The 12293-nt window shown below is 41.3% G+C and overlaps 1 long non-coding RNA gene across 2 annotated transcripts; it reads right to left on the minus strand.

The window, feature by feature from the left end:
* Positions 1 to 4804: 4804 nt before the first annotated feature.
* On the minus strand, positions 4805 to 6327 carry LOC146867999 (uncharacterized). 2 transcript variants are annotated; one of them, XR_014966166.1, is made up of 4 exons: positions 6209 to 6327; positions 6014 to 6098; positions 5825 to 5921; positions 4805 to 5267 (listed from the first exon to the last, which is right to left on the minus strand). It is a non-coding gene; the product is annotated as an uncharacterized LOC146867999 (long non-coding RNA). The 2 variants fall into 2 exon arrangements; XR_014966167.1 differs by having other exon boundaries at positions 4805 to 5322.
* Positions 6328 to 12293: the final 5966 nt, after the last annotated feature.

The raw sequence follows: 12293 nt of genomic DNA on the forward strand, positions 1-12293 counted from the left end.
ATAGAGTCCAGCAACAGGAGGCCCTCCTTTCGTAGTTCTTTTCTTGTTATTGTCCCAATAGTTCTAGGGTTATTAAAACAGTCTATACAGCCAATTTCTTGTAAGAAGTTGCGGACGTACCTTATCCATGGGATCTTTAAGACCCCTTCTAGTTTTAAAATATCTAGTAAAATATCTCTGTTTAATTTTGCCTCATCTTTAGTCCAGAGCCTGTGCCATAAAAGCACAGGCTCAAGCTTTATTAAATCAGAGATGAAGGGAAGTCCCAGCTCCACGTGACATATACATGATGATGTACTGTTGGGAACAGATAAAATGTACCTGAGAAAATGATTTTCTATATGTTGAATAGACAGCAAGTCAGTAAACCCTCAGACCCCTGCGCCATACACTGCTGAAGAGACACACTTTGCCTTATAGATTTTAATAAGCTCCTCAGGTGGCCTTTTTCCCAGTTTCCTGGCAAAGTTAGTAAGGGCAGAGGTTGTTCTTAGGAGTACCAATTGTTTCGCTGCTACAGTGTGTGCCCAAGTATCATTATGAGCAAAAAGGATTCCCAAATATGAGAACCTCTTGGTTACCCCAAACTTCTGTCCTGCCACAAACATATCTTTAGATTTCTTGACACCAGAGCCACATCGCATACAAAAGGTCTTAGAGCAGTTTACTCTTAAACCAAGATCTTCGATAAAATGGGAGAAACTGTCTAGCAGCCTCTGAAGACCTACTTGTGTGCGGCACATCAGCACCGCATCATCTGTGTAAAGAAGGACTGGAATTGGACATCCTGCCACCTGAAGAAAGTCATTATTATCCTTCAGTAGGGCTTCCTCCAGGCCGTTGGTATAGAGATTAAAAGGGAACGGAGCCAGGACGCAACCTTGCCTGACTCAGCTCCTAATCGGGAATGCAGCCGAACGCTCACCCCTCAGTCCATAGCGGACACGCACCTTGGCGTCGCAGTAAAAACGCTTAAGAAAATCAATAATCTGAACATCAATCCCCATGACTTTTAAAATAGACCAGAGTTTGCTGTGGATAACACAGTCAAAAGCGGCTATGAGATCCACAAACGCAAAAATAAGATCCACTTCTTTGCCCTTGTGTACTTCCCCACCAAGATAGACAGATTTAAACCCTGTTCCGCCATCCCCAATCCTGCTCGGAATCCGTATTGCAGGCCGGATAGGACAGAGTTCTCCTCTGCCCAGTCCTGGAGGCATTCTAAAATAATCCTACTTATAACTTTAGTTACTGCGTCCAACAAGGAGATTGGCCGGTAACAACCAGGTTCCTGTCTGTCCCCCTTTTTAAAGATAGGGATAATAGTAGATTCCACCCAAGTCGATGGAAAAGTGATGCTGCAGCTCGCGGTAATTACCTGGACCAGAATGGGCCCCCACAAGGAAATGTTTGATTTGAACAGATCTATAGGAACCCCATCCGGTCCAGAAGCCTTGCCACCCTTCATTAAGGATAGGGCCCGCGCCACCTCGTCCAGGGTAAATAACAAGTCAGAGTAGTGCAAAAGGGACAATCCTCCTGAGCAGAAATACACGTCAACATCGGGGTTTCCCTCGCCACTATATACTCTAGAGAAATGTTTGATCCATTCTTCCTCAGCGACTGCAATTTCAATGGAAGGACCAGCCTCGCTTGCCAAGAAAGGAGCTTTAACTACTTTACAAAAAGCTGCACTGTCTTTCGTTATTGAGGCCTTATGTAAAGCCTCCCAGGCCTCGTTTTTCAGGGTAGTTTTTCTGCCCTTCATAGCTTTTTTATATTCCACTCTAGCACTCCTCACGTCCTCTAAGTTTCTAGGAGTTTTATGTAACTCCTTTTTTAAAAGGGAGTATGCCAGTATACACCTGGAATCAAACCATCCGTTCGAGTGTCTGCTGCTGCTAGCACGTTTTAGGAGGGATTCTTTTATTGCGTTGGATATCGTCTGGAATGAGACCATGATATTATCTCGGGCAGCTGATTCATTCAAACAAGTCCCGATGGCAGATCTACATTTGTCCACCACTGTCTTTATTGTTGCTACCTGGTCCACCATGGACCAGCGCAGGGAATACCCATTCAATCTCCCGATCGCTATGTTTTCTAACAGCTGGTCATTTTGATCAAATCTAACTGCTCTACTCGAGGGTAATATCACTGACAAACACAGTGGAAAGTGATCGCTGAGAGAATTATCTGAGACAGTAAACGAGTGCAACCTATGCTCATAATTACATGATGTTAAAATGTAATCTATGGTCGTGTGAAAACCCCTACCATTAAATGTCCAAGGCATGGGGTGGGTGGATGACATAATTCATTTACAAAGCCCAAATTAAGGATGAAAATTAATTCATTAAGTTGCTCTTCCAACACGCTATGCCGAAAGTGGGATGAGCATGCCCCACCTTCATTCGGAACACCACATAAGTTAATAGCATTGGTGCATAGTGCACAGTTAAAATCCCCTGCCAGAATTAACATCAAGTCTTTTGCCTTATTTTTACAGGCAGATTTCAACGATTTGATCATATCTTTTACTACATTTCCCACTTTATCAGATGGGATATTATTGTAAAAGTTCGTCACGACTATACAGTGTTTTGTGTCCAAATCCAGCATGACCATTTGGTAGTAAGGATCACTAACAAACATCGTTATTACCTCCACTTAAGCTGCAAGATATATAAGTGCATAGCCCCTCCTTAGCCCTACCACTTAGACTGTCTATCGCTGAGGTGTGGTACGTCCTGTAACCATTCATTTGGGTCGCCTCTCTTGACCAGGTTTCTTGAAAGCATAAGACATCGAATTGCAAGACAAAGTCCCACCACAGAGTATTATTTAGCTTGGAAGAAATACCCGCAATATTCCGTGAAGCGATATTACAAAGAAGTAACTTACCAGCGACGGGGAAGTTAGTAGGGGTTATTATCCTCGGTGGTTCCTTACATGTGTTACTATGTAGATGGGAATTGTCTGTACAACCCACGGGATCTGTTAAAACTACTGATTTCAGAACTGTTGTCCCTAGGTCCTCATCTGTGTGACTTTTACCAGTGAAAGTGGGGAGGGAACAACCTTTTCTGCCTCAGACAAACCTCGATTACCCCTGGCTTCGGACCGAACAGGTAGGGTTTTGAGTTGACCATACTCCCCTGATTCCAGTCAATCTTTCTTTTCCAGTGATCTCAAGACATTAAAATGGTTGCTCACTGGTACCAAGTATCTGGGTTCCCTGTTACCCATGAAGTTTTTACCTACAGGCGCATGCCATCGTGGTATAAAATGTTTGGGCGGTTGGTAGAAAAATCAGAGTGGTAGGATGTTGATGTCGTTGGGATTCACAGACCCTCCCCTTACCTCCCCTCTCCAGGATTGTATATGCCAGAGCTGGCGAACTAAATGTTAAAACAACACAGTCTCCCTGCCAATAGTAAATTTGGCAGGTGGCACCTCCGTCAGAGGGACGGAGTAATTTCCTCCGAACTCCTAATGGAGAAACTGGCCACTTGTTATAATATAAAATAGGCCCATAGGGCCAGATGTACGACCATTGGATTTAGCGCCTCGCAATTTGCGACAAATTGCGAGGTGCAAATTGCAAGGTGCTAAATCCAATGTACAACAGTGTCAGAGACACTGTTAGCGATTCCCAATGGGGTCGCAAAATGCTAGGCTTATCAATATTCATGAGCCATTCACAATTTGCGACCCCATTGGCAACGGCCAGCCTCAGAGGGATGGTGGCCTGCTGGGGTCAGCAGACCACCATGTCTGTGACTGTTTTTCAATAAAGCAGTGTTTTTTAAATGCAGCCTGTTTTCCTTAAAGGAAAAAGGGATGCATTTAAAAAAGAAAAAATGAAACGTTTTCATTTCATTTTATAAGGGCAGGTAGTGGTCCCTGGGACTACTGCCTGCCCTTTAAAAATATTTTCCCCTGCATTTACAAAGGGGAAGGGGTCCCCTGGGGACCCCTTCCCATTGGCGAGTGCTTTACCACCCTTCTGAGAAGGGTGGTAAACTGCGACTGCTTTGCGACCGCAATTGGAGGACTCACTATTAGGAAGGGACGCCCTCGGAACACCCCTTCCTAATAGCGACTCGCTATTCCTATTTTACGAGTCGCAGATAATTTGCGACTCGCAAAATGGGACTAGTACATGGCCAACTCGTTTTTGGCGGTCGCAAAAGAGTCTGAAACCCCTCTGCGACTGCAAAAAACGGTCGTACATCTGGCCCATAGTCTTTTGGCAGGGTAGGCCATGCAGGACAGGTCAAAGGGTAAAGACCAGACAAAGCGCAATCTATTATTGCTCCGAGTTGGGGATTGAGCACACAGCTAACAACTGTGTCCCAACAAAAACATTTGTTACACACACAGGAGCAAGAACAACTGAATCTTCTGGACAAGAGGGACTTTCAGAGTCTTTTCAGGAGACATGCATGATTAACAGTAGTCAAAGCTGCAAGGAAACTACTGACAGAATGGCTAAAGTTCTGAGTGCCAAACGCAAGACCTGAATAAGGTTCTAGAGCATACAGACTACATATGACACAGGAAATCTGGCTCAAGTAACATTTGAGATGAGGCAAAAGAACACCTGAAGGTGAACTGTGCAAATAGAAATGATGGATCTAAACCACAGCTGGGACGACGTACAGAAACCAGCTCAAGACAAACAGAAGTGAAGGTGCTTTGTTGGTGCCAATGAGAAACATGAAGGAATGTCCCCACTCTCCTAAATTTTAATGGGCAGTAGCTCCATCTATAATAACAGTGTCACCCACAGAAGAAATGAAATCACAGTTATTTATTCATCATATTTTAAAATTCATTACTTTTTTTTGTACAAAAAATGTTTTTCCATAAATATTTTCTTTTTTTCACGTAAATATTTTAAGTGAATAAATGTAAATACACAATAAATACACCATTCATATGTACAACAAGCAAATAATCACAAGACAGAACAAGCCCTAGAAAAAAAGAAAAATTGACAACACTATACAGAGGATCAACTCACTACCAAATAGACCATGACTGAATAATAAACCTACATAAATGTGAAACTAAAGAACTATCCTAACAGGACAAAAAGAAAAAACATAAGATAGAAAATACAAAACCAATACATCACATAAAGCACATATAACGACAAAGGTGAAAAGTGCTGACGCGCGTTTCGGAAATGCCACTGCTTGAGGTTTCCTTCATCAGGGCGCAGACTTCGTCATTTTGGTTTGTGGCCAGGAAAAAGCCTTCAACAAACAAAATACACAATGTATAGTGTATGAGTAGGGCTACAGACAATTTCTGTGGGGAAAAATATGTAATACATGATATGAAGATAAAAGCTGCTATACTAGTCAAAATGAGCAAGAACCTCAAATACAATAAGGAAAACGACAACAGTCAAAATAAAAGTGGATAACCCAAAGAAAAGTGCATTTTCGTGGACAAATTCCACCTACACGGATCCAAATCAAACGCCCTTAAAATACCCAAATAGTGAAAGAAGACATGATCACCCAGAGGAAAATAGATCAGGAATATAAATCTGTATATATAGGGACAAGGTAAGAAAAAAATGAAAAGCATGAGACAAGAAGATACAAAAGAATAGCACCAAGAGCTGAAATACCTGAAGACATGAAGAGCAAACAGATAAAAAATACATAACAATGACAAACGATGATGACTAACAAACACTCGAGCAGAAAAAATTAAAAAACAAAACCATAGGCTATAAAGAAAGCCTATTGCGCACAATGCAGAAAGAGAGGCAAGGGGGGAAAAAACGTGAGCCAATACTCACAATCTCAACTACTCCAATAGAAATTAGCTTCCACCTTAATTCATCTGATATTGCTGAAATGGAGATCTCTACATAGTATCCGCAGGAGCCAAGGTATCTACAGACAAATAGTGTATGAAACAAATGTGAGAAACTATATGTAAGGACAGATAAGGAGTAACATCAACAGGTCTAGATACGACAGAATACCTGTAAGGATTTTGAACACGGAATGATTCCCAAAATGTCCTGAGGCATGCCAATGCAACGAAGTCCCAGGGCAATAAGACATAATCTAAAGACAAAGGGACAAAGAGTAAATAGTTAAGAGAGGGACTGCCAACCCCCGAAAAGAAAAAAATGTAAGGTAAGGGAATCTGGGAGGTCAGAACGAATAGTACTTACTTCGAATGTCGTTCGCCAGTGCCGTAAAAGATATCACCCCCCACGATTGTTGCTGGTGAAAAGACTACGTGCGCCCGGGCCCTATAAATACAGCAAACTTCCGGGCATCTATATCCGGAAATGCGGGGCACCTGTGCTAACTGATAAAGACTAGAGCGGGACCTCAATTAAAATATCAGCAGGAGGCTTTCGGCCATGTTGAAAGACACACTGGGGGAGCTAGACAACGGTTTTAGTGCGCGCCGGGAGGGAAGCGATCAGCCATAAAGGCTCTTTCAAGAGCGTCCCGGAAAAATAAGGAAGCGACAAAGACGAATAAATAAACTAAATAAAGTCTGAAAGGAATAATTAAAATGATGTAAGATAGCTAAGAGCCCAAAAAGTGATCAGAGTAAAGCAACCTGTCCGGTGCTAAATTCGGAAAGCCACGGAGGAATAGTATGTCGGCCATGATGGAATGACAATGAATTGAGCAAAAGAAACAGTAAAAACAATAGAACGACCGATATGGTCAGTCAAAGGCAAATTCTTAAGCCCAAAAGAAAAGAAGAACGGGAGTGACGTACCTATCCTGGTTAGATAATAGCATTCTCCCAGAGGAATAGACCAAATCTAGACCCAATATGTGGTCCCCCTGTGAAGATCAGGGGAGAGACCGCAGAAAAGGAGAATGGGAGTGACGTACCTATCCTGGTTAGATAATGGCATTTTCCCAGTGGAGGCACTCATTGAGGCCAGTGTTCGCAGTCTGAAGGTTAAAAATCCAAAAGACTTTTCTCTTAAACCTCTGTGCATCCATAATGCCATCTTTCGGGTTGTGCACCCGTTCCAGGATAAGCCATTTCAGTTCATGGACAGTATGTTGTTTTCCAGCCAATGAGCAACCAATGGTGCTCCTGCCCTTTGGCTGCGAATAGAGGATTTGTGTTCGCCGAAACGTGTTCTAAACTCTGTACTGGTTTCCCCGACATAGCCTCTGTTGCAGGGACAAAGAACATTAGCCGTGCGGCAGTTGGTCATCTCCTTAAGGGGGAATCTTTTCTTTCCCCATTCCATTTCAGAAATGACAATGGCTGCATCACACGTGTGGCAATTGCCACATCTGTGTGTCCCACATATAGGGTTGGAATGGTGTTATTTATTGTGTATTCACATTTATTCACTTAAAATATTTATGTGAAAAAAAGAAAATATTTATGGAAAAAAAACATTTGTACAAAAAAAAGTAATGAATTTTAAAATATGATGAATAAATAACTGTGATTTCATTTCTTCTGTGGGTGACACTGATATTATACATGGAGCTACTGCCCATTAAAATGTAGGATAGCGGGGACATTCCTTCATGTTTCTCATTGTACTTTCCCTGGCTTGGAATTTCCCCCAGAACTAGTGTTCTCAGGGTCCCTCTAATGTTCTCTTTGGCTTTGTTGGTGCCATAGATTCCAGTAGGCATAAGAGGTGTTTATAACTCAATTTAGGGTTAGGTGTAAAGGACTTTTTCAACCTTCTTTCATTAAATCCTTCTTTTAACGATGATTGTATTATTTGCTGGTGTTTTGGGCTTGTATGATAGTCATTTTTGTTCATCACATCTCGAATTATTTTTGTACATTTAACACACTTTCCAGATTACAATTATTGAGTTACCATAGCAACATGGATAATTTCTATATATTACCATTGTTTTGGGCTTCATTACATTTAAGCGGTTTGCAGTGGAATTCAGATGTGGCAACCGGGCACTTTCTAGTCATAAAGTGTGTTGTTAAACAAAGGCGACATGTTGTTGCTGTTTGTTGCATCCAATATAGCACTATGACAGCACTTGCTGTTGTAATAACTATGGGAGAAGGAGAAACAGGATTCTGTACCATGATGGTGGTTATGGAGTAGCACCTGGACGATGTGTAGAGGCAGGTGCATTGACTGAACATATTGCCCAAAAAAAAGAGCAGAACTACAGGTCACATGATTATAATTTTCATAGAATTTTCCGCAAGTTTTGGAAGTCTACTAGTTGCTTGAATATGTCATTTTATGCATATTCCAGTGCGTTGACTGTAATGCAGAGGCGTCAACCACACTAGTATCCCTCCACTGGTCACATTTTCATCTATTCTGCAATTTCTGATGCTAGTTTTGACCAAGGAATAGTTGCAATGATGGCAGGACTATCTCAGATAACATTCTCCAGGTTTTCAACAAAGTTGCGAAGCAATGTTGTCTGAAATGCCGCTACCTATTACACTTCCAAAATTCATGCAGAATAGAATGTAGTGAATGAAGGATTTTAAGCCATTTCATCATTCCTCAACATAATTAACTGCACAAAATATCCATGTCATACTCCTGGTGGACTATGCCATGGTAACTGAATAGTCATATAGGGTGCAATTCTGACCTAAGAATTACGCACCGCTTTGCAGGTTATCCTGGATGTGCACATAAAACATACATAAACCATGACAGTTGCATACCACGAGCATAAAGTTGAACTTGAAAGTAACGTTCTGTTTGATCTCCCGGTTTTTATCAAAGAGCAAATATGTCTTCATAACCTATTGCGGAAGTGCAGTTTGATGGTACATTGTTGTCCATGTCTGATACATGATTTTCTTCTTACAAATAACTTACATTTAAATGGATGAGAATTATGAGTAGCTGTCTTAAACTAATATCTTTTGCACTGGAAAGTAAATTCCAAATAAACATTTTGTGCAGATTTGCTTCACTTTTGGGAGTCAACCCAGACGAAAAAAATGGTAGTAAATCTGCCTGGAAATTTTATTTAAAAGGTCAGAATTTCACTTTAAACAACTCTGAAAAAAAAGGTGATGTTAAATGAGTACAAAGTGCAGTTATGTTGTTGGATTTATCTAAGTATCAAATTTGCTCCGGTGATCTCAGGTTGAGCAATAAAGTCTACTGGGTGTCACTGAATCACTTTTAGAAGGAGAACAATGTAGGGTTTCAAGCAAAAAATCTAATGAGAGTCTCTGTAGTGATAGTAGTCAGTGACTACTGAACCCATTGTGTTGCATTTGAGCAGGATTTATACTAAACCTGTGTTTGTTTGTTTTTTGACACGTGATAGCTTAAGGGATTTCTGATTGGTTGGTTTCGCATTTTTTTTGCATATTTTTTGTTTTCCACACAGTAATGCATTTTTGCATACTTTTCATTTACAGGAGATCGGTTTGAATGCCTGGATTAAAGATATCGACATTCTGCAAGAGACCCGGAAGTGTTCCTGAGCCTCAGTCCACATCCAGTACTAGATCCACAGAGTGTACTTGAGGGCAGGGCAAAATGAGACATACAGCCGCAGAGGACGCCGGGCTGTTTATAATGGGAAACTCGAGTCAGCACTTCCCAAAATAAACTCAATGAAATGCCCAAAATCACTCGGTTTTCAAACACACTAATTTAAACCAAGAGCCACAGAACTTTGAAAAGAGTGGTGAGGGGTGTGGAGAACAGTTACAAAGGGAAGAGAAGGCGGTGGGGGTGCTTGGGGGAGAGAAAGGAGAAGAGAAGATAAGAGAAGAGGAGAGGAGAGGAGAGGAGGAGAGGAGAGGAGAGTCGGAGTGGCGAAGGGAAAGAAGCCATTTTAAGAAAAACATGAGAAAGAGGAACAATATAAAGCTGAAATAGAGCAGCACTAAGGAGAGATGAGATAAATGCAAACAGATATACATAAAAAGAGACATATGCTAAAATAGACACGGACACTAGGTCAAAATTAAGAATGAAGAACAAAAGCGACTTAGACCTAAATAAAGAGGAAAATGTTGATATGTTGAAGCTGCACAGAGTTAAAAAATAGTCTATCGGCAGGGATAACAGCTGGTTATTATTATACCGCCTCCCACTATCCACCAAGGCGCACAGCAGGAGACTGTGGTGTAAAATTGACTGCTAGTTTAAATCATAAGGTAATCAGATACATGCAGAGATATAAAAGAAAAAAACTCTACCAAGTTAAATGACGAGATCACATATTTCAAAGAAAAGTAAACGGAACATATGTGTGATATTAGAAGGGTGCATGGTGGGCATGTGCTTTTTGTTCGTTTGCTGGGCAGAGAAACCTCACTCTATATAGTAGTTGTGGTGAGCAAGGATGTGTGTGTGTGTTGTGCATCCGTAAAATTGTATGAAAATCCAAATTCATCCTCTGGCAGTGCTTAATGCTGCTGCTTGCAGGTTGGGCCCACTGGCACTCAATATTGGGTGCCGGCTCACAGGCTTCGAACCAAAGCAAGAGACAGAAAAACACAAAAGGATCAAAGAAGTAGGAAGAAAATACAGAAAAACGGTAACAAAAGGAGAAAGCAGGGATGAAAAAGAAACCTGTGAGATAAATGGGGCAGGGAGTATGTGGTGGAGGATGAAAGTGGCAAGAGGTGGAAACTAAGCCAGGAAGCATGGTGTTTGGCATCCTAGACATTCAATGGCGTCGGCCGTGGGTTTCTGAGCAAAATGTTGGGCTCCGGCAATCATTCTCATACAAATTAAGCACTGCACCCTCAGTGAGTTCCAGTAGTTGTGGAGCAGTAGCAACACATATGGCTGCAATTCTTGAAAAATTAACTTAGGAGAATGCTGAACAGGAAAGATATGCAGTAATGGCCACATTCTTGCTTAGTCTGAGGACAGCAAAAAGAGAAGGTCTCGCTAAACAAATATTTTCGAAGTGGTGTTTGCAGAGAAAGCCTAGGGCTAAATATGCATAAGACACATGGGAGCACTAAACCTTTTAAATAGATGCCATATGCTATTTAGCATGTTTAACTCTCTCTTGACTCCTTGACATAAGTGACTTGGGGTATTCATTGTGCCCGTGGCTGGTGATACCACACAACCATCCTGGTGGTCAAACCCATAAAGCCTGCGACACTACACTAAGCAACACAAGCAGCACGATAGGGACATGTGTTGGCATTATGAAATCAAGAATCAGCTGCCTTAGCCTGCCTGGATGTTGGCTTTTACACTGACCAACAATAGTTTGCAATAAGATTTTGGGGGCATATTATCAAGAAACGGCGTTAAAATGATCGCCGCTTTAGCGTCAGAAAACTGCTGCTAATGCGGCGATAATGGGCTTGATAATATGCCCTCAAGAATTCCAATAGAAGCCCATGTTGACACCAAAACATGGGCTTTTATAAAGGCATATTATCAAGCCCATTATCGCCGCTTTAGCGGCAGTTTTCTGCCACTAAAGCGGCGATCATTTTAACGCCGTATCTTGATAATATGCCCCTTGGTTTGTTGCGCTTCCACCTACACTAGCAGCATGAAGACTGTGCCAATGGATGACTACACAGAAAGTGAGAGAGTAGTTTTGGATGATGACTGTAAACGGGAATATCAAAATAAAAAAATAACCACGAATCACAATATCGTGACCACATTTTCGAGGGACACAATATCAAAGAGGTAACTGTGCAGAGAGAGGAGAGGATTTATTACCTTAACTCCACATCTGCGTACCTTGAATACATATTGTAAAGAAATTTACCTTTAAATATTTTGTTTCTAGATATTGTGGTCACGGCATTGTCAATATTTTGGATTCAGTTGTACTAACCCACACCTTGGATGATGACATGAACATAGAATCCAACAATGCCAGTAAGTCACAGGACTGAAGACTAAAATGACACAAGTTCACACCAAACTTTTTTACTTATGAATCTATGAAGAAGTGGAGTTATTTTGCTTTATTTAGACTATCAGCTAAAAACATATGCATGTCAACATACAATTGTGTCCTTTTGGGGGCATATTTACTAATTTTTAATACAATGTGGGGCAGAAAGCTGTGCTGTGCTGCCTTGCGTGAAAGAAAGAGAGCAGAAATGCTCCATATTTACAAAGATATGGAGCATATCTCTTCGTTACACCTCACTGGGGAAGGCATAGCACTTTGATGCATTCTCAAGTTTTTTAGCTTTGGTAACCTCCGGGTCTAGCCAGCGCTATATAAAACTCAAGTAAATAAATAAATAAATAAAAATAAATCTGGGCATGCACCAAAATCTATGAATGGATGCATGGGAATACCTATGCTCCA

Source organism: Triturus cristatus, chromosome 1_2 (assembly GCF_964204655.1).
Source record: "Triturus cristatus chromosome 1_2, aTriCri1.1, whole genome shotgun sequence".
In the NCBI taxonomy this organism is placed as follows: domain Eukaryota; kingdom Metazoa; phylum Chordata; class Amphibia; order Caudata; family Salamandridae; genus Triturus; species Triturus cristatus.